The sequence below is a fragment of the Anomaloglossus baeobatrachus genome, unplaced genomic scaffold, assembly GCF_048569485.1.
Source record: "Anomaloglossus baeobatrachus isolate aAnoBae1 unplaced genomic scaffold, aAnoBae1.hap1 Scaffold_658, whole genome shotgun sequence".
NCBI lineage: Eukaryota > Metazoa > Chordata > Amphibia > Anura > Aromobatidae > Anomaloglossus > Anomaloglossus baeobatrachus.
In genome coordinates this window covers 90,413-114,222 of record NW_027445028.1, presented here as the reverse complement: position 1 = coordinate 114,222, position 23,810 = coordinate 90,413, and the positions used below count along the sequence as shown (strand labels likewise).

Genomic DNA, 23,810 nt, shown 5'->3' with positions numbered 1-23,810 from the left:
AAACGGCTAATTGGGAATAGAAAAACTGTAAAAAGCCCTCTGAGAAAGCCCCCCTCTAACCTTTGATAGTAAGCTTTTCTGTAGTCTGCCTGTTGATGTATTTTCCGTTTGAACTGTGCACAACATGAAGAGACGGAACACTGGCGGCTTGTCACAATGCCCCCCGATGACATCACAATAGCGCTGCTGCCTAGAAAACAAGCTGCGCAGAAGAAGTTGTTCTTTGGGTGGGAGGGTGGGCTAGTGGAAGGAGGGGGCAATCTCTTTTTTTCCCGGGTGGTAGGGGGATGACAGGAGAAGGGAAGCGGGTGGTGAGAAAGGTACAGAGGGCAGGGTTTGGGGGCTGGGAAGGAAAGGGAAAAGATTAGGGTTTGGGGATGATGAAAGGGCTTTCTACGGGTAAGGATGGCAAAGGGTGGCAGTGACGGAAAGTCAGGCAACCTGTCCTGTCCGTCTTTTTGTATCGTGAATTGGAAAGACTGCAAGGGGGAGGGGAGTTGCTTGCGCCCTAAAGGAGGAGTTATTCAGATTCATTGCAGTGGGCGGCGGCTGCAAAACGCACCATTCTTCTTGTTTTGGCTCTGCAAAGCAGCCTTTTCAAGGGTTGGCTTGGGTGACAAAATGTCTTGTGTAGGCGTGGGTTTGTCTCCCTCTCGCTCTCTCTCCCTAAGATGTGTCCGGCATAGGCCAGGGTGCCACTCGAGGCCCAAACCAATTCTGGTTATCGCTTCTCGGCCTTTTGGCTAAGATCAAGTGTAGTATCTGTTCTTATCAGTTTAATATCTGATACGTCCCCTATCTGGGGACCATATATTAAATGGATTTTTAGAACAGGGAGATGGAAAAAGAGCTTGCTCTGTCCACTCCACGCATTGACCTGGTATTGCAGTACCTCCAGGAACGGTGCACCCCTTCTTAACCCAGTTTCCAAAAGCAGAACTCAATTCACCTGATTCATATTAGCCCGATTTAATGAATTGGAAGAAAGCATACGTCTTCATATGCACCTCAATTTGGCCCATTCACTTTTCACACTTCCTCCTTTTGTTTTTTATCTTTCACACTTTTGACTTTCTTTATTCATCCAAATAGCAAACTCATCACCACTCAACCTGACCAACTCGGCTATGTCCCCGTGCTGCAGTTCTCTGTCTTATCTAGATCATTTGCAATTGAATGGAATAGATCCCTTTTGGACAAAGTGGATTCACCTGCTGCTGCAGTGACCACAGGTGTGATAACATCTAGAATTGGCATCTGGTGCGATCTCTCCGCTTCCACTCCAAAGAAAGTTACCTGTTTATTCCTATCATGCATTGGTTTTTGGGGTTTTCTTTGAGTAATGATGATCTCTTTAGTAGTCTGTTGGCGCCCTCTCCTGGAGGAATAGTTTGCTTGCTCTTGGACATTCTAAAAGAGAGGTCATGATAGACATTGAGCTTCTGAGCTCAATTGGGGACAGTCATGGGTGATGAATGTTTGCAACCTACTGCGAAGCCTCATACCGCAATATAAGGAACGTCAAATACTAAGAAAGGGCGGCCTATGAAAGAATTACTACTTTCAATAAGTACACTTAAACGGCTAATTGGGAATAGAAAAACTGTAAAAAGCCCTCTGAGAAAGCCCCCCTCTAACCTTTGATAGTAAGCTTTTCTGTAGTCTGCCTGTTGATGTATTTTCCGTTTGAACTGTGCACAACATGAAGAGACGGAACACTGGCGGCTTGTCACAATGCCCCCCGATGACATCACAATAGCGCTGCTGCCTAGAAAACAAGCTGCGCAGAAGAAGTTGTTCTTTGGGTGGGAGGGTGGGCTAGTGGAAGGAGGGGGCAATCTCTTTTTTTCCCGGGTGGTAGGGGGATGACAGGAGAAGGGAAGCGGGTGGTGAGAAAGGTACAGAGGGCAGGGTTTGGGGGCTGGGAAGGAAAGGGAAAAGATTAGGGTTTGGGGATGATGAAAGGGCTTTCTACGGGTAAGGATGGCAAAGGGTGGCAGTGACGGAAAGTCAGGCAACCTGTCCTGTCCGTCTTTTTGTATCGTGAATTGGAAAGACTGCAAGGGGGAGGGGAGTTGCTTGCGCCCTAAAGGAGGAGTTATTCAGATTCATTGCAGTGGGCGGCGGCTGCAAAACGCACCATTCTTCTTGTTTTGGCTCTGCAAAGCAGCCTTTTCAAGGGTTGGCTTGGGTGACAAAATGTCTTGTGTAGGCGTGGGTTTGTCTCCCTCTCGCTCTCTCTCCCTAAGATGTGTCCGGCATAGGCCAGGGTGCCACTCGAGGCCCAAACCAATTCTGGTTATCGCTTCTCGGCCTTTTGGCTAAGATCAAGTGTAGTATCTGTTCTTATCAGTTTAATATCTGATACGTCCCCTATCTGGGGACCATATATTAAATGGATTTTTAGAACAGGGAGATGGAAAAAGAGCTTGCTCTGTCCACTCCACGCATTGACCTGGTATTGCAGTACCTCCAGGAACGGTGCACCCCTTCTTAACCCAGTTTCCAAAAGCAGAACTCAATTCACCTGATTCATATTAGCCCGATTTAATGAATTGGAAGAAAGCATACGTCTTCATATGCACCTCAATTTGGCCCATTCACTTTTCACACTTCCTCCTTTTGTTTTTTATCTTTCACACTTTTGACTTTCTTTATTCATCCAAATAGCAAACTCATCACCACTCAACCTGACCAACTCGGCTATGTCCCCGTGCTGCAGTTCTCTGTCTTATCTAGATCATTTGCAATTGAATGGAATAGATCCCTTTTGGACAAAGTGGATTCACCTGCTGCTGCAGTGACCACAGGTGTGATAACATCTAGAATTGGCATCTGGTGCGATCTCTCCGCTTCCACTCCAAAGAAAGTTACCTGTTTATTCCTATCATGCATTGGTTTTTGGGGTTTTCTTTGAGTAATGATGATCTCTTTAGTAGTCTGTTGGCGCCCTCTCCTGGAGGAATAGTTTGCTTGCTCTTGGACATTCTAAAAGAGAGGTCATGATAGACATTGAGCTTCTGAGCTCAATTGGGGACAGTCATGGGTGATGAATGTTTGCAACCTACTGCGAAGCCTCATACCGCAATATAAGGAACGTCAAATACTAAGAAAGGGCGGCCTATGAAAGAATTACTACTTTCAATAAGTACACTTAAACGGCTAATTGGGAATAGAAAAACTGTAAAAAGCCCTCTGAGAAAGCCCCCCTCTAACCTTTGATAGTAAGCTTTTCTGTAGTCTGCCTGTTGATGTATTTTCCGTTTGAACTGTGCACAACATGAAGAGACGGAACACTGGCGGCTTGTCACAATGCCCCCCGATGACATCACAATAGCGCTGCTGCCTAGAAAACAAGCTGCGCAGAAGAAGTTGTTCTTTGGGTGGGAGGGTGGGCTAGTGGAAGGAGGGGGCAATCTCTTTTTTTCCCGGGTGGTAGGGGGATGACAGGAGAAGGGAAGCGGGTGGTGAGAAAGGTACAGAGGGCAGGGTTTGGGGGCTGGGAAGGAAAGGGAAAAGATTAGGGTTTGGGGATGATGAAAGGGCTTTCTACGGGTAAGGATGGCAAAGGGTGGCAGTGACGGAAAGTCAGGCAACCTGTCCTGTCCGTCTTTTTGTATCGTGAATTGGAAAGACTGCAAGGGGGAGGGGAGTTGCTTGCGCCCTAAAGGAGGAGTTATTCAGATTCATTGCAGTGGGCGGCGGCTGCAAAACGCACCATTCTTCTTGTTTTGGCTCTGCAAAGCAGCCTTTTCAAGGGTTGGCTTGGGTGACAAAATGTCTTGTGTAGGCGTGGGTTTGTCTCCCTCTCGCTCTCTCTCCCTAAGATGTGTCCGGCATAGGCCAGGGTGCCACTCGAGGCCCAAACCAATTCTGGTTATCGCTTCTCGGCCTTTTGGCTAAGATCAAGTGTAGTATCTGTTCTTATCAGTTTAATATCTGATACGTCCCCTATCTGGGGACCATATATTAAATGGATTTTTAGAACAGGGAGATGGAAAAAGAGCTTGCTCTGTCCACTCCACGCATTGACCTGGTATTGCAGTACCTCCAGGAACGGTGCACCCCTTCTTAACCCAGTTTCCAAAAGCAGAACTCAATTCACCTGATTCATATTAGCCCGATTTAATGAATTGGAAGAAAGCATACGTCTTCATATGCACCTCAATTTGGCCCATTCACTTTTCACACTTCCTCCTTTTGTTTTTTATCTTTCACACTTTTGACTTTCTTTATTCATCCAAATAGCAAACTCATCACCACTCAACCTGACCAACTCGGCTATGTCCCCGTGCTGCAGTTCTCTGTCTTATCTAGATCATTTGCAATTGAATGGAATAGATCCCTTTTGGACAAAGTGGATTCACCTGCTGCTGCAGTGACCACAGGTGTGATAACATCTAGAATTGGCATCTGGTGCGATCTCTCCGCTTCCACTCCAAAGAAAGTTACCTGTTTATTCCTATCATGCATTGGTTTTTGGGGTTTTCTTTGAGTAATGATGATCTCTTTAGTAGTCTGTTGGCGCCCTCTCCTGGAGGAATAGTTTGCTTGCTCTTGGACATTCTAAAAGAGAGGTCATGATAGACATTGAGCTTCTGAGCTCAATTGGGGACAGTCATGGGTGATGAATGTTTGCAACCTACTGCGAAGCCTCATACCGCAATATAAGGAACGTCAAATACTAAGAAAGGGCGGCCTATGAAAGAATTACTACTTTCAATAAGTACACTTAAACGGCTAATTGGGAATAGAAAAACTGTAAAAAGCCCTCTGAGAAAGCCCCCCTCTAACCTTTGATAGTAAGCTTTTCTGTAGTCTGCCTGTTGATGTATTTTCCGTTTGAACTGTGCACAACATGAAGAGACGGAACACTGGCGGCTTGTCACAATGCCCCCCGATGACATCACAATAGCGCTGCTGCCTAGAAAACAAGCTGCGCAGAAGAAGTTGTTCTTTGGGTGGGAGGGTGGGCTAGTGGAAGGAGGGGGCAATCTCTTTTTTTCCCGGGTGGTAGGGGGATGACAGGAGAAGGGAAGCGGGTGGTGAGAAAGGTACAGAGGGCAGGGTTTGGGGGCTGGGAAGGAAAGGGAAAAGATTAGGGTTTGGGGATGATGAAAGGGCTTTCTACGGGTAAGGATGGCAAAGGGTGGCAGTGACGGAAAGTCAGGCAACCTGTCCTGTCCGTCTTTTTGTATCGTGAATTGGAAAGACTGCAAGGGGGAGGGGAGTTGCTTGCGCCCTAAAGGAGGAGTTATTCAGATTCATTGCAGTGGGCGGCGGCTGCAAAACGCACCATTCTTCTTGTTTTGGCTCTGCAAAGCAGCCTTTTCAAGGGTTGGCTTGGGTGACAAAATGTCTTGTGTAGGCGTGGGTTTGTCTCCCTCTCGCTCTCTCTCCCTAAGATGTGTCCGGCATAGGCCAGGGTGCCACTCGAGGCCCAAACCAATTCTGGTTATCGCTTCTCGGCCTTTTGGCTAAGATCAAGTGTAGTATCTGTTCTTATCAGTTTAATATCTGATACGTCCCCTATCTGGGGACCATATATTAAATGGATTTTTAGAACAGGGAGATGGAAAAAGAGCTTGCTCTGTCCACTCCACGCATTGACCTGGTATTGCAGTACCTCCAGGAACGGTGCACCCCTTCTTAACCCAGTTTCCAAAAGCAGAACTCAATTCACCTGATTCATATTAGCCCGATTTAATGAATTGGAAGAAAGCATACGTCTTCATATGCACCTCAATTTGGCCCATTCACTTTTCACACTTCCTCCTTTTGTTTTTTATCTTTCACACTTTTGACTTTCTTTATTCATCCAAATAGCAAACTCATCACCACTCAACCTGACCAACTCGGCTATGTCCCCGTGCTGCAGTTCTCTGTCTTATCTAGATCATTTGCAATTGAATGGAATAGATCCCTTTTGGACAAAGTGGATTCACCTGCTGCTGCAGTGACCACAGGTGTGATAACATCTAGAATTGGCATCTGGTGCGATCTCTCCGCTTCCACTCCAAAGAAAGTTACCTGTTTATTCCTATCATGCATTGGTTTTTGGGGTTTTCTTTGAGTAATGATGATCTCTTTAGTAGTCTGTTGGCGCCCTCTCCTGGAGGAATAGTTTGCTTGCTCTTGGACATTCTAAAAGAGAGGTCATGATAGACATTGAGCTTCTGAGCTCAATTGGGGACAGTCATGGGTGATGAATGTTTGCAACCTACTGCGAAGCCTCATACCGCAATATAAGGAACGTCAAATACTAAGAAAGGGCGGCCTATGAAAGAATTACTACTTTCAATAAGTACACTTAAACGGCTAATTGGGAATAGAAAAACTGTAAAAAGCCCTCTGAGAAAGCCCCCCTCTAACCTTTGATAGTAAGCTTTTCTGTAGTCTGCCTGTTGATGTATTTTCCGTTTGAACTGTGCACAACATGAAGAGACGGAACACTGGCGGCTTGTCACAATGCCCCCCGATGACATCACAATAGCGCTGCTGCCTAGAAAACAAGCTGCGCAGAAGAAGTTGTTCTTTGGGTGGGAGGGTGGGCTAGTGGAAGGAGGGGGCAATCTCTTTTTTTCCCGGGTGGTAGGGGGATGACAGGAGAAGGGAAGCGGGTGGTGAGAAAGGTACAGAGGGCAGGGTTTGGGGGCTGGGAAGGAAAGGGAAAAGATTAGGGTTTGGGGATGATGAAAGGGCTTTCTACGGGTAAGGATGGCAAAGGGTGGCAGTGACGGAAAGTCAGGCAACCTGTCCTGTCCGTCTTTTTGTATCGTGAATTGGAAAGACTGCAAGGGGGAGGGGAGTTGCTTGCGCCCTAAAGGAGGAGTTATTCAGATTCATTGCAGTGGGCGGCGGCTGCAAAACGCACCATTCTTCTTGTTTTGGCTCTGCAAAGCAGCCTTTTCAAGGGTTGGCTTGGGTGACAAAATGTCTTGTGTAGGCGTGGGTTTGTCTCCCTCTCGCTCTCTCTCCCTAAGATGTGTCCGGCATAGGCCAGGGTGCCACTCGAGGCCCAAACCAATTCTGGTTATCGCTTCTCGGCCTTTTGGCTAAGATCAAGTGTAGTATCTGTTCTTATCAGTTTAATATCTGATACGTCCCCTATCTGGGGACCATATATTAAATGGATTTTTAGAACAGGGAGATGGAAAAAGAGCTTGCTCTGTCCACTCCACGCATTGACCTGGTATTGCAGTACCTCCAGGAACGGTGCACCCCTTCTTAACCCAGTTTCCAAAAGCAGAACTCAATTCACCTGATTCATATTAGCCCGATTTAATGAATTGGAAGAAAGCATACGTCTTCATATGCACCTCAATTTGGCCCATTCACTTTTCACACTTCCTCCTTTTGTTTTTTATCTTTCACACTTTTGACTTTCTTTATTCATCCAAATAGCAAACTCATCACCACTCAACCTGACCAACTCGGCTATGTCCCCGTGCTGCAGTTCTCTGTCTTATCTAGATCATTTGCAATTGAATGGAATAGATCCCTTTTGGACAAAGTGGATTCACCTGCTGCTGCAGTGACCACAGGTGTGATAACATCTAGAATTGGCATCTGGTGCGATCTCTCCGCTTCCACTCCAAAGAAAGTTACCTGTTTATTCCTATCATGCATTGGTTTTTGGGGTTTTCTTTGAGTAATGATGATCTCTTTAGTAGTCTGTTGGCGCCCTCTCCTGGAGGAATAGTTTGCTTGCTCTTGGACATTCTAAAAGAGAGGTCATGATAGACATTGAGCTTCTGAGCTCAATTGGGGACAGTCATGGGTGATGAATGTTTGCAACCTACTGCGAAGCCTCATACCGCAATATAAGGAACGTCAAATACTAAGAAAGGGCGGCCTATGAAAGAATTACTACTTTCAATAAGTACACTTAAACGGCTAATTGGGAATAGAAAAACTGTAAAAAGCCCTCTGAGAAAGCCCCCCTCTAACCTTTGATAGTAAGCTTTTCTGTAGTCTGCCTGTTGATGTATTTTCCGTTTGAACTGTGCACAACATGAAGAGACGGAACACTGGCGGCTTGTCACAATGCCCCCCGATGACATCACAATAGCGCTGCTGCCTAGAAAACAAGCTGCGCAGAAGAAGTTGTTCTTTGGGTGGGAGGGTGGGCTAGTGGAAGGAGGGGGCAATCTCTTTTTTTCCCGGGTGGTAGGGGGATGACAGGAGAAGGGAAGCGGGTGGTGAGAAAGGTACAGAGGGCAGGGTTTGGGGGCTGGGAAGGAAAGGGAAAAGATTAGGGTTTGGGGATGATGAAAGGGCTTTCTACGGGTAAGGATGGCAAAGGGTGGCAGTGACGGAAAGTCAGGCAACCTGTCCTGTCCGTCTTTTTGTATCGTGAATTGGAAAGACTGCAAGGGGGAGGGGAGTTGCTTGCGCCCTAAAGGAGGAGTTATTCAGATTCATTGCAGTGGGCGGCGGCTGCAAAACGCACCATTCTTCTTGTTTTGGCTCTGCAAAGCAGCCTTTTCAAGGGTTGGCTTGGGTGACAAAATGTCTTGTGTAGGCGTGGGTTTGTCTCCCTCTCGCTCTCTCTCCCTAAGATGTGTCCGGCATAGGCCAGGGTGCCACTCGAGGCCCAAACCAATTCTGGTTATCGCTTCTCGGCCTTTTGGCTAAGATCAAGTGTAGTATCTGTTCTTATCAGTTTAATATCTGATACGTCCCCTATCTGGGGACCATATATTAAATGGATTTTTAGAACAGGGAGATGGAAAAAGAGCTTGCTCTGTCCACTCCACGCATTGACCTGGTATTGCAGTACCTCCAGGAACGGTGCACCCCTTCTTAACCCAGTTTCCAAAAGCAGAACTCAATTCACCTGATTCATATTAGCCCGATTTAATGAATTGGAAGAAAGCATACGTCTTCATATGCACCTCAATTTGGCCCATTCACTTTTCACACTTCCTCCTTTTGTTTTTTATCTTTCACACTTTTGACTTTCTTTATTCATCCAAATAGCAAACTCATCACCACTCAACCTGACCAACTCGGCTATGTCCCCGTGCTGCAGTTCTCTGTCTTATCTAGATCATTTGCAATTGAATGGAATAGATCCCTTTTGGACAAAGTGGATTCACCTGCTGCTGCAGTGACCACAGGTGTGATAACATCTAGAATTGGCATCTGGTGCGATCTCTCCGCTTCCACTCCAAAGAAAGTTACCTGTTTATTCCTATCATGCATTGGTTTTTGGGGTTTTCTTTGAGTAATGATGATCTCTTTAGTAGTCTGTTGGCGCCCTCTCCTGGAGGAATAGTTTGCTTGCTCTTGGACATTCTAAAAGAGAGGTCATGATAGACATTGAGCTTCTGAGCTCAATTGGGGACAGTCATGGGTGATGAATGTTTGCAACCTACTGCGAAGCCTCATACCGCAATATAAGGAACGTCAAATACTAAGAAAGGGCGGCCTATGAAAGAATTACTACTTTCAATAAGTACACTTAAACGGCTAATTGGGAATAGAAAAACTGTAAAAAGCCCTCTGAGAAAGCCCCCCTCTAACCTTTGATAGTAAGCTTTTCTGTAGTCTGCCTGTTGATGTATTTTCCGTTTGAACTGTGCACAACATGAAGAGACGGAACACTGGCGGCTTGTCACAATGCCCCCCGATGACATCACAATAGCGCTGCTGCCTAGAAAACAAGCTGCGCAGAAGAAGTTGTTCTTTGGGTGGGAGGGTGGGCTAGTGGAAGGAGGGGGCAATCTCTTTTTTTCCCGGGTGGTAGGGGGATGACAGGAGAAGGGAAGCGGGTGGTGAGAAAGGTACAGAGGGCAGGGTTTGGGGGCTGGGAAGGAAAGGGAAAAGATTAGGGTTTGGGGATGATGAAAGGGCTTTCTACGGGTAAGGATGGCAAAGGGTGGCAGTGACGGAAAGTCAGGCAACCTGTCCTGTCCGTCTTTTTGTATCGTGAATTGGAAAGACTGCAAGGGGGAGGGGAGTTGCTTGCGCCCTAAAGGAGGAGTTATTCAGATTCATTGCAGTGGGCGGCGGCTGCAAAACGCACCATTCTTCTTGTTTTGGCTCTGCAAAGCAGCCTTTTCAAGGGTTGGCTTGGGTGACAAAATGTCTTGTGTAGGCGTGGGTTTGTCTCCCTCTCGCTCTCTCTCCCTAAGATGTGTCCGGCATAGGCCAGGGTGCCACTCGAGGCCCAAACCAATTCTGGTTATCGCTTCTCGGCCTTTTGGCTAAGATCAAGTGTAGTATCTGTTCTTATCAGTTTAATATCTGATACGTCCCCTATCTGGGGACCATATATTAAATGGATTTTTAGAACAGGGAGATGGAAAAAGAGCTTGCTCTGTCCACTCCACGCATTGACCTGGTATTGCAGTACCTCCAGGAACGGTGCACCCCTTCTTAACCCAGTTTCCAAAAGCAGAACTCAATTCACCTGATTCATATTAGCCCGATTTAATGAATTGGAAGAAAGCATACGTCTTCATATGCACCTCAATTTGGCCCATTCACTTTTCACACTTCCTCCTTTTGTTTTTTATCTTTCACACTTTTGACTTTCTTTATTCATCCAAATAGCAAACTCATCACCACTCAACCTGACCAACTCGGCTATGTCCCCGTGCTGCAGTTCTCTGTCTTATCTAGATCATTTGCAATTGAATGGAATAGATCCCTTTTGGACAAAGTGGATTCACCTGCTGCTGCAGTGACCACAGGTGTGATAACATCTAGAATTGGCATCTGGTGCGATCTCTCCGCTTCCACTCCAAAGAAAGTTACCTGTTTATTCCTATCATGCATTGGTTTTTGGGGTTTTCTTTGAGTAATGATGATCTCTTTAGTAGTCTGTTGGCGCCCTCTCCTGGAGGAATAGTTTGCTTGCTCTTGGACATTCTAAAAGAGAGGTCATGATAGACATTGAGCTTCTGAGCTCAATTGGGGACAGTCATGGGTGATGAATGTTTGCAACCTACTGCGAAGCCTCATACCGCAATATAAGGAACGTCAAATACTAAGAAAGGGCGGCCTATGAAAGAATTACTACTTTCAATAAGTACACTTAAACGGCTAATTGGGAATAGAAAAACTGTAAAAAGCCCTCTGAGAAAGCCCCCCTCTAACCTTTGATAGTAAGCTTTTCTGTAGTCTGCCTGTTGATGTATTTTCCGTTTGAACTGTGCACAACATGAAGAGACGGAACACTGGCGGCTTGTCACAATGCCCCCCGATGACATCACAATAGCGCTGCTGCCTAGAAAACAAGCTGCGCAGAAGAAGTTGTTCTTTGGGTGGGAGGGTGGGCTAGTGGAAGGAGGGGGCAATCTCTTTTTTTCCCGGGTGGTAGGGGGATGACAGGAGAAGGGAAGCGGGTGGTGAGAAAGGTACAGAGGGCAGGGTTTGGGGGCTGGGAAGGAAAGGGAAAAGATTAGGGTTTGGGGATGATGAAAGGGCTTTCTACGGGTAAGGATGGCAAAGGGTGGCAGTGACGGAAAGTCAGGCAACCTGTCCTGTCCGTCTTTTTGTATCGTGAATTGGAAAGACTGCAAGGGGGAGGGGAGTTGCTTGCGCCCTAAAGGAGGAGTTATTCAGATTCATTGCAGTGGGCGGCGGCTGCAAAACGCACCATTCTTCTTGTTTTGGCTCTGCAAAGCAGCCTTTTCAAGGGTTGGCTTGGGTGACAAAATGTCTTGTGTAGGCGTGGGTTTGTCTCCCTCTCGCTCTCTCTCCCTAAGATGTGTCCGGCATAGGCCAGGGTGCCACTCGAGGCCCAAACCAATTCTGGTTATCGCTTCTCGGCCTTTTGGCTAAGATCAAGTGTAGTATCTGTTCTTATCAGTTTAATATCTGATACGTCCCCTATCTGGGGACCATATATTAAATGGATTTTTAGAACAGGGAGATGGAAAAAGAGCTTGCTCTGTCCACTCCACGCATTGACCTGGTATTGCAGTACCTCCAGGAACGGTGCACCCCTTCTTAACCCAGTTTCCAAAAGCAGAACTCAATTCACCTGATTCATATTAGCCCGATTTAATGAATTGGAAGAAAGCATACGTCTTCATATGCACCTCAATTTGGCCCATTCACTTTTCACACTTCCTCCTTTTGTTTTTTATCTTTCACACTTTTGACTTTCTTTATTCATCCAAATAGCAAACTCATCACCACTCAACCTGACCAACTCGGCTATGTCCCCGTGCTGCAGTTCTCTGTCTTATCTAGATCATTTGCAATTGAATGGAATAGATCCCTTTTGGACAAAGTGGATTCACCTGCTGCTGCAGTGACCACAGGTGTGATAACATCTAGAATTGGCATCTGGTGCGATCTCTCCGCTTCCACTCCAAAGAAAGTTACCTGTTTATTCCTATCATGCATTGGTTTTTGGGGTTTTCTTTGAGTAATGATGATCTCTTTAGTAGTCTGTTGGCGCCCTCTCCTGGAGGAATAGTTTGCTTGCTCTTGGACATTCTAAAAGAGAGGTCATGATAGACATTGAGCTTCTGAGCTCAATTGGGGACAGTCATGGGTGATGAATGTTTGCAACCTACTGCGAAGCCTCATACCGCAATATAAGGAACGTCAAATACTAAGAAAGGGCGGCCTATGAAAGAATTACTACTTTCAATAAGTACACTTAAACGGCTAATTGGGAATAGAAAAACTGTAAAAAGCCCTCTGAGAAAGCCCCCCTCTAACCTTTGATAGTAAGCTTTTCTGTAGTCTGCCTGTTGATGTATTTTCCGTTTGAACTGTGCACAACATGAAGAGACGGAACACTGGCGGCTTGTCACAATGCCCCCCGATGACATCACAATAGCGCTGCTGCCTAGAAAACAAGCTGCGCAGAAGAAGTTGTTCTTTGGGTGGGAGGGTGGGCTAGTGGAAGGAGGGGGCAATCTCTTTTTTTCCCGGGTGGTAGGGGGATGACAGGAGAAGGGAAGCGGGTGGTGAGAAAGGTACAGAGGGCAGGGTTTGGGGGCTGGGAAGGAAAGGGAAAAGATTAGGGTTTGGGGATGATGAAAGGGCTTTCTACGGGTAAGGATGGCAAAGGGTGGCAGTGACGGAAAGTCAGGCAACCTGTCCTGTCCGTCTTTTTGTATCGTGAATTGGAAAGACTGCAAGGGGGAGGGGAGTTGCTTGCGCCCTAAAGGAGGAGTTATTCAGATTCATTGCAGTGGGCGGCGGCTGCAAAACGCACCATTCTTCTTGTTTTGGCTCTGCAAAGCAGCCTTTTCAAGGGTTGGCTTGGGTGACAAAATGTCTTGTGTAGGCGTGGGTTTGTCTCCCTCTCGCTCTCTCTCCCTAAGATGTGTCCGGCATAGGCCAGGGTGCCACTCGAGGCCCAAACCAATTCTGGTTATCGCTTCTCGGCCTTTTGGCTAAGATCAAGTGTAGTATCTGTTCTTATCAGTTTAATATCTGATACGTCCCCTATCTGGGGACCATATATTAAATGGATTTTTAGAACAGGGAGATGGAAAAAGAGCTTGCTCTGTCCACTCCACGCATTGACCTGGTATTGCAGTACCTCCAGGAACGGTGCACCCCTTCTTAACCCAGTTTCCAAAAGCAGAACTCAATTCACCTGATTCATATTAGCCCGATTTAATGAATTGGAAGAAAGCATACGTCTTCATATGCACCTCAATTTGGCCCATTCACTTTTCACACTTCCTCCTTTTGTTTTTTATCTTTCACACTTTTGACTTTCTTTATTCATCCAAATAGCAAACTCATCACCACTCAACCTGACCAACTCGGCTATGTCCCCGTGCTGCAGTTCTCTGTCTTATCTAGATCATTTGCAATTGAATGGAATAGATCCCTTTTGGACAAAGTGGATTCACCTGCTGCTGCAGTGACCACAGGTGTGATAACATCTAGAATTGGCATCTGGTGCGATCTCTCCGCTTCCACTCCAAAGAAAGTTACCTGTTTATTCCTATCATGCATTGGTTTTTGGGGTTTTCTTTGAGTAATGATGATTAGTGATGAGCGAGTACTAAAAAGCTCGGGTGCTCGAAGCTCGGGCCGAGCCTCCCAAGATACTCGTGTACTCGGCCCGAGCAACGAGCCCAATGTTATCCTATGGGAGACCCGAGTATTTTTGTGAAATGACCTCCCGGCAGCATGGAGAAACCCTAAAAATGGCACAAAAGTCTCAGAAGAGTGCTCAAATGACATGGCAACAGCATGGGGAAGACCCCTTGAAGCATTTATCACTCAAAAGTCACAGCTGTGAACAATTTTGTCCGCGTTTTACGCCATTTTTACGGACTCACCAGAAAACCTTCCAAAATGACCCCAAAATGATTTTTCATGGCGGAAATGTTAAGGGCACATACCCAATAGTGAGATAGAGCTGGTGTATGTTACTTTTTGAGATCAATACATGAAAGATTTTACGTGAAAACATTGTGTGGCACTCCGATGTCCCTGAGAAGAGACGTACATGAAGGCCTCTTGAGTCTAATGTGCCCATTTTGAGGAAGTGAGTCTTTGTAGTATTTTCCTTTGCCAGGGCAGTCCTAAATTGTGAGGTTCACCAATGCCCCTGCATACAGACGTGCATGAGGGCCTGTAAACCTGAAGTGCCCATTGGAAGGAAGTGGGTGTATTATAGTATAGCCCTTAGGCAGGGAAGCCAAACATTGGGAGGCTCCACGTTGTCCCTGGATAGAGACGTGCATGAAGGCCTGTAAACCTGAAGTGCCCATTGGAAGGAAGTGGGTGTATTATAGTATAGCCCTTAGGCAGGGAAGCCAAACATTGGGAGGCTCCACGTTGTCCCTGGATAGAGACGTGCATGAAGGCCTGTAAACCTGAAGTGCCCATTGGAAGGAAGTGGGTGTATTATAGTATAGCCCTTAGGCAGGGAAGCCAAACATTGGGAGGCTCCACGTTGTCCCTGGATAGAGACGTGCATGAAGGCCTGTAAACCTGAAGTGCCCATTGGAAGGAAGTGGGTGTATTATAGTATAGCCCTTAGGCAGGGAAGCCAAACATTGGGAGGCTCCACGTTGTCCCTGGATAGAGACGTGCATGAAGGCCTGTAAACCTGAAGTGCCCATTGGAAGGAAGTGGGTGTATTATAGTATAGCCCTTAGGCAGGGAAGCCAAACATTGGGAGGCTCCACGTTGTCCCTGGATAGAGACGTGCATGAAGGCCTGTAAACCTGAAGTGCCCATTGGAAGGAAGTGGGTGTATTATAGTATAGCCCTTAGGCAGGGAAGCCAAACATTGGGAGGCTCTACGTTGTCCCTGGATAGAGACCTGTTAGGTTCTTAGTGCCTCCGTGCTTGCATTTAAAAATTGCACGTGTGTGCCTGTTGGTGGCAGCTTTCCGCTGCATTTGTGTGAGTTTTGCACAAACTTGGATATAACACACAAGTCTAGTGAATACACATCAGCACAGCATTGCAAAATGCGCAAGGGCGTTGTCAACGAACAAGGAAGTGGACGTGATGGTGGTGCAGGCAGACACCGAGGTTGTGTGCAAGCTCTAATTTCGCCACAACAAAGGGCCACATCTAGTCGCTCGCACGTCCTGTCCCAAATTCTTGGGGACCGCAGCAGTACACCCCTCTTGAACCAAGACCAGTGTCAACAGGTTGTTAGTTGGATAGCGGATAATGCTTCCAGTCAGATTGGCACCACCACAAACACTCTGTCTTCCACACGGTCAAGTGTCAGTAGCCGTGATACTGCACCGCACATTTCAGAACCTGAATCTCCTTCCTACCACCAGGCCGAGTACACGTCCACGGACATTACTGATCCCACACTTGGACACTCGGAATAGCTGTTCGTTCACGTTTCCATTCACAAATTCTGGCCTCTCGCCAGCTCCTGTTGAAGTGGGCCATGACGAGATTGTATGTACAGATGCACAAATATTTGAGCAGCCACGTTCTCACGAAGTTGGCAACGTGTCTCAACAAGGGGTGGCCGATGATGAGACACAATTGTCAGGAAGTCAGGAGGAGGAGCAGGGTGCGGAAGAGGAAGACGACGTGGTGGATGATCCAGTAACTGACCCAACCTGGCAGGAGGATATGCAGAGCGAGGACAGCAGTGCACAGGGGGAGGGAGGCGTAGCATCACAACAGGCAGTAAGAAGCAGAGTGGTGGCCCCAGGCAGACGTCAGTCAACTGTTCCCCGGAACAACACGACACAAGGTGCCTGTACAAATGTTAGGTCTTCCCGAGTCTGGCTGTAATACTATTGTATGTATTGAGGATTTCGATTGCGTTAGGGCAATGACAACCAGAGACGAGTTCTTGGTGCAAGACATTTATAATATGCAACCAGCAAATATGTACATAAACGGAACAAAAACACAGTAGAACATAAATACAGGAAATACCTTCCAGGGACTGAGCGAAAGGGAATTCCCGGTACCGCGCACCGGACTCCCCCAGGGAGACCACCAACAGCAAACCCCTATACAGGGACTGTCTGGCAATCACCCCAGAAGCCCTAAATGCGCAGCAGCCGGGACACAAAAGGGCAATAGGTAAGTCGAAAAATGTCTGTACGTGATGTGAGTCCAGAGTGGTATTAAACGGAAGGAACCGGGCAGAAGTTCCGACCAAAGACGGCAAACGGAGTCCAGGTACAGCTAGATGATACCAGATGAAGTCCAGAGTCGGTGTCGGTTGTTTTCCAAGAGGATCCGAATAACAATCAGGAACCAAAAGCAGCAGGGCAGGAGCACACAGGAAGCAGTATACTCAGGCACTGGACTAAGCTTTAGGGGCGGCTTTTAAACAGATGGACAGGAAGTAGGGCAACATAACAGAAAACTCCATGTTAACAAAGGGCAAGCTCTTTCAAAAGAAAACTGGAAAACCAGGAACTCTGACACTGGCAGTTTTTTAAGTTGGCTCCAGATGATTCTAAAAAGGCCATTTGCAACACCTGCCATGCCAGCATCACCAGGGGTACCAAAACTAGCAGCCTGACCACCACCAGCATGATCAGGCACATGTCAGCCAAGCACCCGACTTTGTGGGAAGTACAACAGAGTCGAGGAGCAGTGCTTGCTGATGTCACTGCTACGTCTTCGCTGGTTGTGCATGCGAGCCAATCCCCTGTCCATGCTGCCTGCGAACAAGCCTCCTCCACTCCTGCACCTGCAGTTGCCTACGCAGAAAGAACACCATCATCAAGCACGTCCTTGTCCCAGCGCAACGTTCAGTTATCCATTCAGGAAACCTTTGAGCGCAGGCGCAAATACACTGCCAACACCCCACATGCCACAGTTCTAAATGCTAACATTTCGCGACTGCTTGCGCTGGAAATGTTGCCTTTTAGGCTGGTTGAGACAGAAGCATTCCGCGAACTGATGGTGGCAGCTGTCCCACGTTACTCGGTCCACAGCCGCCACTATTTCTCCCTGTGTGCCGTCCCCGCATTGCATAACTAACCACGTGTCACAAAACATCACACGTGCCCGGAACAACGCTGTTTCAGCCAAAGTCCACCTAACCACAGACACGTGGACAAGTGCATGTGGGCAAGGCCGCTACATCTCGTTGACGTCACACTGGGTTAATATTGTGCAAGCTGGGACCCAGTCTGAGCGAGGGACGGAATACGTCCTTCACACACCAAGTTTTGCAGGCCCTACCTCAGTCAGGGTTTCACACACACTCTACAGCTCCGGAATGTCATGCTCCTCAGCCTCCTCCTCCTCCTGCGCATCCTGATCCACTTTACCCTCCACACCAGTCCCAAGCTGTAAGTGTCGCTGGCGGAGGAGGGGACGGTGCGCTCTCCCACTGCTCGGGTCCGGCTGACGCAGCTCTACGGCTGCTGCTGCTCGTTGGCTCGAGCGATGGCCGGATCCCGGGGACTCGAGCGGCGCTACTCGCCCGTGAGTGAAAAGGGGTGGTTTGGGTTTTGGGGATATTGTCCGTGACGCCACCCACGGTTGTGGTGATTGTGTGGACACCACCGCTGCTCTGGACGGGGATCCCGGGAGCCTGTGACAGGGAGCAGCTTTGTTGTTATTTCTCCCCTACGTGGGTAGGGGGGTTGGTTGTCCCGGGGCCTGGTGATGGGGTAGAGATGGATGACAGGCGGGTTGCGGGGCCTGATGAAGTGCATGGTCGCAGGGGCAGCGCTGTGCCGCACGGCACGGAGGTACTCACTCAGCCCAATGATGATGACACAGTTCAGGGTAAAACAAGTGGCTGGATGGACAGGTCACTCGGACGGCTGCGGTTGTTCCTCCCTGCAGGTTAGTGATGACTGTCTCTCCCTGCACCGAAGTTAAGTGTTGGTAGTGATGGTTTCCCAACGGTAACCCGCTCCCTGACCTGGATATGGGCCGGAGGAGCCCCTTTTGCCCACAGGCGCTGGCCCTGGGAGACGGTTGCCCTTGCCGGTGGCTGTGTCTCCCCTTCACGGTTGTACGGTTGCCTTCTATCTGGACTTGGCTGTTTGGAAACCCTGAGGTCCCCTTCAATAACGGATTTGGCAAATTCACGGCGACACCAAGCCTTGCCGGGATCCGAAAGTCCTCTGCCAATGGTGCTGGCTTCGCTTTGTATACCGGTCCGGTACGGCCGGGTCACCACCCGTCCACGGTCCTTACGGCAGACTCCAATCGGCCTCCACTGCAGACGGTCAGCACATCCTGCCAACCTTGCTGTCCTGTCCAGGCCACACACCCGGACCAACTTCAGGCTCTTTGCTGTCACTTTTCTCCTCTCTACTACTTTCCTCCTTCCACTTCCTTAGCTTAACTCTCACTGCCTGTGTTTTCCCTCCTCCTCGGTGGGTGGAGACCAACCGCCTGGCTCCACACCCTGGTGTGGACAACAGCCCCTGGGGAAGGCAACAAGGATTTTGTGTTTTGACTATGATATGCCTGCAGGGAGTGTGGGGTGTTTAAGTGTTGTGCTCTGTGGCCCCTGGCTTGTCCAGGGCGACACAGAAGCACTGCAGCACTGCCTCGGCGAAGCGGCAACAGGCAGTGCTGAAGCTAATCTGCATAGGTGACAAACCCCACAATGCAGAAGAGGTGTGGACAGCTCTGAAACAGCAGGCAGATCACTGGCTCACAACTCTGAACCTAAAGCCAGGAAAGGTGGTGTGTGACAATGGCCGGAACCTGGTGGCGGCTTTGAGGCGAGGCCAGCTGACACATGTTCCATGCTTGGCCCATGTGCTCAACCTCGAGGTTCAGCGGTTTCTAAAGTCATAGTCAGAGCTGTCTGATCTGCTGGTAAAAGTTCGCCGCCTGTCTGCACATTTTCGAAAGTCACCTACTGCTTCAGCCGGCCTTGCCGCCTTAAGACGCCGTTTGCATCTTCCGGCACACAGACTGGTGTGTGATGTCCCCACGCGTTGGAATTCAACTCTGCACATGTTGGTCAGGATATGTGAGCAGAAGAGGGCAGTTGTTGAGTACCTGCATCACCTAAGCCGTCGGGAAATGGGTCAAACTCCACACATAACACCTGAGGAGTGGAGATGGATGTCCGACCTATGCACCATCCGCCAAAACTTTGAGGACTACAACAAGATGGTGAGCGGCGATGACGACATTATTAGCGTCACCATACCGCTTCTCTGCCTTCTAAAATGGTCTCTGCTCAGAAAACAAACATGATGCATTGCAGGCGGAGCGCGATGAGTTTCAGCAAGAAACAGTAGTGGGTGTGGGTGATGATAACACACAGCCCAGCCTCGTCTCATCACAACGTGCAGTGGAGGACTATGACGAGGAGGAGGATGAAGACATGGAGCAACTCTCTGGCCAAATTGAGGATATGACATGCAGTCATATCCTCGGTTCAGCGTGGCTGGCCAGAGGACAGGGTAGATGATGAGGAGGAGGAGGACAGCATGTTCAGTCATCGTGTCGGTCAGGATACTGAAGTGATGGCTGTTAAGAGTCTGGCACACATGGCTGACTTTATGGTAAGCTGCCTGTCTCGTGACCCTCGCGTTAAGAACATCTTGGCCGACAATCATTACTGGTTGGTAACACTGTTAGACCCACGCTAAAAGGAGAACTTTATGTCTCTTATTCCCGAGGCGGAGAGGTCAGGCAAAATGCAGCAGTTCCAGAAGGCCATAGTCACGGAAGTAGGCAAAGCATTCCCCTCACAAAACGCTAGCGGCATAGGTCATGAATCAGTGGACAACCGAGGCGTACAGCCGAGAGAGGCACAAGTCCAATCCGCCAGAGGTAGGGGAACAGTCTTTAAGATGTGTGACAGTTTTCTCAGCCCCTCACGTACCACAGCCCCTGAGGTGCGGGGTAGTGCCACAAGAAATCCTAAGTTTGCCCAGATGCTGAAGGAGTACCTTGCAGATCGAACAACTGTACTCCGACATTCCTCTGTGCCTTACAATTATTGGGTATCCAAGCTGGACACGTGGCATGAATTGGCTCTCTACGCCTTGGAAGGCCTGGCCTGCCCTGCTGCTAGCGTTTTGTCAGAGCGTGTTTTTAGTGCCGCAGGTGGAATCATTACAGATAAACGCACCCGCCTGTCAACTGAAAATGCTGACAAGCTGACTCTGATCAAGATGAACAAGGGTTGGATTGGGCCAGACTTCACCACACCACCAGCAAATGAGAGCGGAATTTAAAGTTTGCCATGTACCTCCACTCACCCATGGGTACACACTTCTGGAGTTTGGCTAATCGCTGGACTGCTCCTCCTTCTCCTCATGCGCCACCATGATGATGACCGTTACAAATTGCAATACTTAGGCCTTTGTTTCAGGTATACCCCCAGTGGTAAATTTTTTCGCCCATTCTTTGCAGAATGGACATTACAACGACAGGAGACCCACTCCTTTGCAATGGGAACAATGTTTTGAGGCCCTCATGCACGTCTCTATCCAGGGACAACGTGGAGCCTGACGCTGCCACCGACTGCCACACACGTGCTGTTTTTAAATGCAAGCACGGACGCAATAAGAACCTAACTGGTTTTTAGGAGCGACAATTACTGAGAAGTCTGACACTATCAGACACTGCTGACTGACGTGTATTATACACTAGACTTGTGCGTTATATAATAGTTTGTGCAAAACGCGCACCTGTACCCTGCCACCGACTGCCACACACGTGCTGTTTTTAAATGCAAGCACGGACGCAATAAGAACCTAACTGGTTTTTAGGAGCGACAATTACTGAGAAGTCTGACACTATCAGACACTGCTGACTGACGTGTATTATACACTAGACTTGTGCGTTATATAATAGTTTGTGCAAAACGCGCACCTGTACCCTGCCACCGACTGCCACACACGTGCTGTTTTTAAATGCAAGCACGGACGCAATAAGAACCTAACTGGTTTTTAGGAGCGACAATTACTGAGAAGTCTGACACTATCAGACACTGCTGACTGACGTGTATTATACACTAGACTTGTGCGTTATATAATAGTTTGTGCAAAACGCGCACCTGTACCCTGCCACCGACTGCCACACACGTGCTGTTTTTAAATGCAAGCACGGACGCAATAAGAACATAACTGGTTTTTAGGAGCGACAATTACTGAGAAGTCTGACACTATCAGACACTGCTGACTGACGTGTATTATACACTAGACTTGTGCGTTATATAATAGTTTGTGCAAAACGCGCACCTGTACCCTGCCACCGACTGCCACACACGTGCTGTTTTTAAATGCAAGCACGGACGCAATAAGAACATAACTGGTTTTTAGGAGCGACAATTACTGAGAAGTCTGACACTATCAGACACTGCTGACTGACGTGTATTATACACTAGACTTGTGCGTTATATAATAGTTTGTGCAAAACGCGCACCTGTACCCTGCCACCGACTGCCACACACGTGCTGTTTTTAAATGCAAGCACGGACGCAATAAGAACATAACTGGTTTTTAGGAGCGACAATTACTGAGAAGTCTGACACTATCAGACACTGCTGACTGACGTGTATTATACACTAGACTTGTGCGTTATATAATAGTTTGTGCAAAACGCGCACCTGTACCCTGCCACCGACTGCCACACACGTGCTGTTTTTAAATGCAAGCACGGACGCAATAAGAACATAACTGGTTTTTAGGAGCGACAATTACTGAGAAGTCTGACACTATCAGACACTGCTGACTGACGTGTATTATACACTAGACTTGTGCGTTATATAATAGTTTGTGCAAAACGCGCACCTGTACCCTGCCACCGACTGCCACACACGTGCTGTTTTTAAATGCAAGCACGGACGCAATAAGAACCTAACTGGTTTTTAGGAGCGACAATTACTGAGAAGTCTGACACTATCAGACACTGCTGACTGACGTGTATTATACACTAGACTTGTGCGTTATATAATAGTTTGTGCAAAACGCGCACCTGTACCCTGCCACCGACTGCCACACACGTGCTGTTTTTAAATGCAAGCACGGACGCAATAAGAACATAACTGGTTTTTAGGAGCGACAATTACTGAGAAGTCTGACACTATCAGACACTGCTGACTGACGTGTATTATACACTAGACTTGTGCGTTATATAATAGTTTGTGCAAAACGCGCACCTGTACCCTGCCACCGACTGCCACACACGTGCTGTTTTTAAATGCAAGCACGGACGCAATAAGAACCTAACTGGTTTTTAGGAGCGACAATTACTGAGAAGTCTGACACTATCAGACACTGCTGACTGACGTGTATTATACACTAGACTTGTGCGTTATATAATAGTTTGTGCAAAACGCGCACCTGTACCCTGCCACCGACTGCCACACACGTGCTGTTTTTAAATGCAAGCACGGACGCAATAAGAACCTAACTGGTTTTTAGGAGCGACAATTACTGAGAAGTCTGACACTATCAGACACTGCTGACTGACGTGTATTATACACTAGACTTGTGCGTTATATAATAGTTTGTGCAAAACGCGCACCTGTACCCTGCCACCGACTGCCACACACGTGCTGTTTTTAAATGCAAGCACGGACGCAATAAGAACCTAACTGGTTTTTAGGAGCGACAATTACTGAGAAGTCTGACACTATCAGACACTGCTGACTGACGTGTATTATACACTAGACTTGTGCGTTATATAATAGTTTGTGCAAAACGCGCACCTGTACCCTGCCACCGACTGCCACACACGTGCTGTTTTTAAATGCAAGCACGGTCGCAATAAGAACCTAACTGGTTTTTAGGAGCGACAATTACTGAGAAGTCTGACACTATCTGGACTGTTTTACACTGTGTACACCAGCCCCAGATATGATGAAGGCTGGTATACGGTCACCACTAGGAATGGCTATATATACCCTGCCTGCCTGCCTGTATACTGCTACAATAGTCCTGACAAGGACTCTTCTGGTCACTAGCCTGTATTCCGACCTGGCTATACCCTGCCTGTATATAGCAACAATAGTCCTGAGAAGGACTCTGCTACTGTACTCCGACCTGGCTATACCCTGCCTGCCTGTATACAACTAGAATAGTCCTGAGAAGGACTTCTGGTCACACTGTTTGCAGCCCTGCAACTGAAAAAGCTATAAAGGGCCGCAAAGCTTTCCCTGAATCAGCGACACTCTCCCTACACTCACTGTCAGAATAGCTGTGAGCAGAGCACAGCGCGCCGGCCGATATAAAGGCTCGGTGACGCTGTGCAGGCCGGCCAATCACTGCAATTCCACAACTAACAGGGCTGTGGCATTGCAGTGGTCTGCCAGCCAATCCCTGCATGAGGGCTGGCTCTCAAAAGAGCGCCAACATGCAGAAATGAAGACCACGAGTAAAGCACGAGTATCGCGAGATTACTCGGTCCCCGCCGAGCAGCCCGAGTACAGTGATACTCGT

At 48.0% G+C, this 23,810-nt stretch overlaps 9 non-coding genes across 9 annotated transcripts; all 9 read left to right on the top strand.

Moving 5' to 3' along the window:
* The first annotated feature begins 723 nt into the window (after nt 1–723).
* LOC142286406 (U2 spliceosomal RNA) lies at nt 724–914 on the top strand. Its single transcript, XR_012747575.1, has one exon. It is a non-coding gene; the product is annotated as a U2 spliceosomal RNA (small nuclear RNA).
* A 1,387-nt stretch (nt 915–2,301) lies between these two features.
* LOC142286405 (U2 spliceosomal RNA) lies at nt 2,302–2,492 on the top strand. Its single transcript, XR_012747574.1, has one exon. It is a non-coding gene; the product is annotated as a U2 spliceosomal RNA (small nuclear RNA).
* A 1,387-nt stretch (nt 2,493–3,879) lies between these two features.
* LOC142286404 (U2 spliceosomal RNA) lies at nt 3,880–4,070 on the top strand. The gene has a single exon (XR_012747573.1). It is a non-coding gene; the product is annotated as a U2 spliceosomal RNA (small nuclear RNA).
* A 1,387-nt stretch (nt 4,071–5,457) lies between these two features.
* Nucleotides 5,458–5,648, top strand: LOC142286403 (U2 spliceosomal RNA). The gene has a single exon (XR_012747572.1). It is a non-coding gene; the product is annotated as a U2 spliceosomal RNA (small nuclear RNA).
* A 1,387-nt stretch (nt 5,649–7,035) lies between these two features.
* LOC142286402 (U2 spliceosomal RNA) lies at nt 7,036–7,226 on the top strand. Its single transcript, XR_012747571.1, has one exon. It is a non-coding gene; the product is annotated as a U2 spliceosomal RNA (small nuclear RNA).
* Nucleotides 7,227–8,613: 1,387 nt separating this feature from the next.
* Nucleotides 8,614–8,804, top strand: LOC142286491 (U2 spliceosomal RNA). Its single transcript, XR_012747649.1, has one exon. It is a non-coding gene; the product is annotated as a U2 spliceosomal RNA (small nuclear RNA).
* A 1,387-nt stretch (nt 8,805–10,191) lies between these two features.
* LOC142286490 (U2 spliceosomal RNA) lies at nt 10,192–10,382 on the top strand. The gene has a single exon (XR_012747648.1). It is a non-coding gene; the product is annotated as a U2 spliceosomal RNA (small nuclear RNA).
* Nucleotides 10,383–11,769: 1,387 nt separating this feature from the next.
* Nucleotides 11,770–11,960, top strand: LOC142286489 (U2 spliceosomal RNA). The gene has a single exon (XR_012747647.1). It is a non-coding gene; the product is annotated as a U2 spliceosomal RNA (small nuclear RNA).
* Nucleotides 11,961–13,347: 1,387 nt separating this feature from the next.
* On the top strand, nt 13,348–13,538 carry LOC142286488 (U2 spliceosomal RNA). Its single transcript, XR_012747646.1, has one exon. It is a non-coding gene; the product is annotated as a U2 spliceosomal RNA (small nuclear RNA).
* The last annotated feature ends 10,272 nt before the right edge of the window (nt 13,539–23,810 follow it).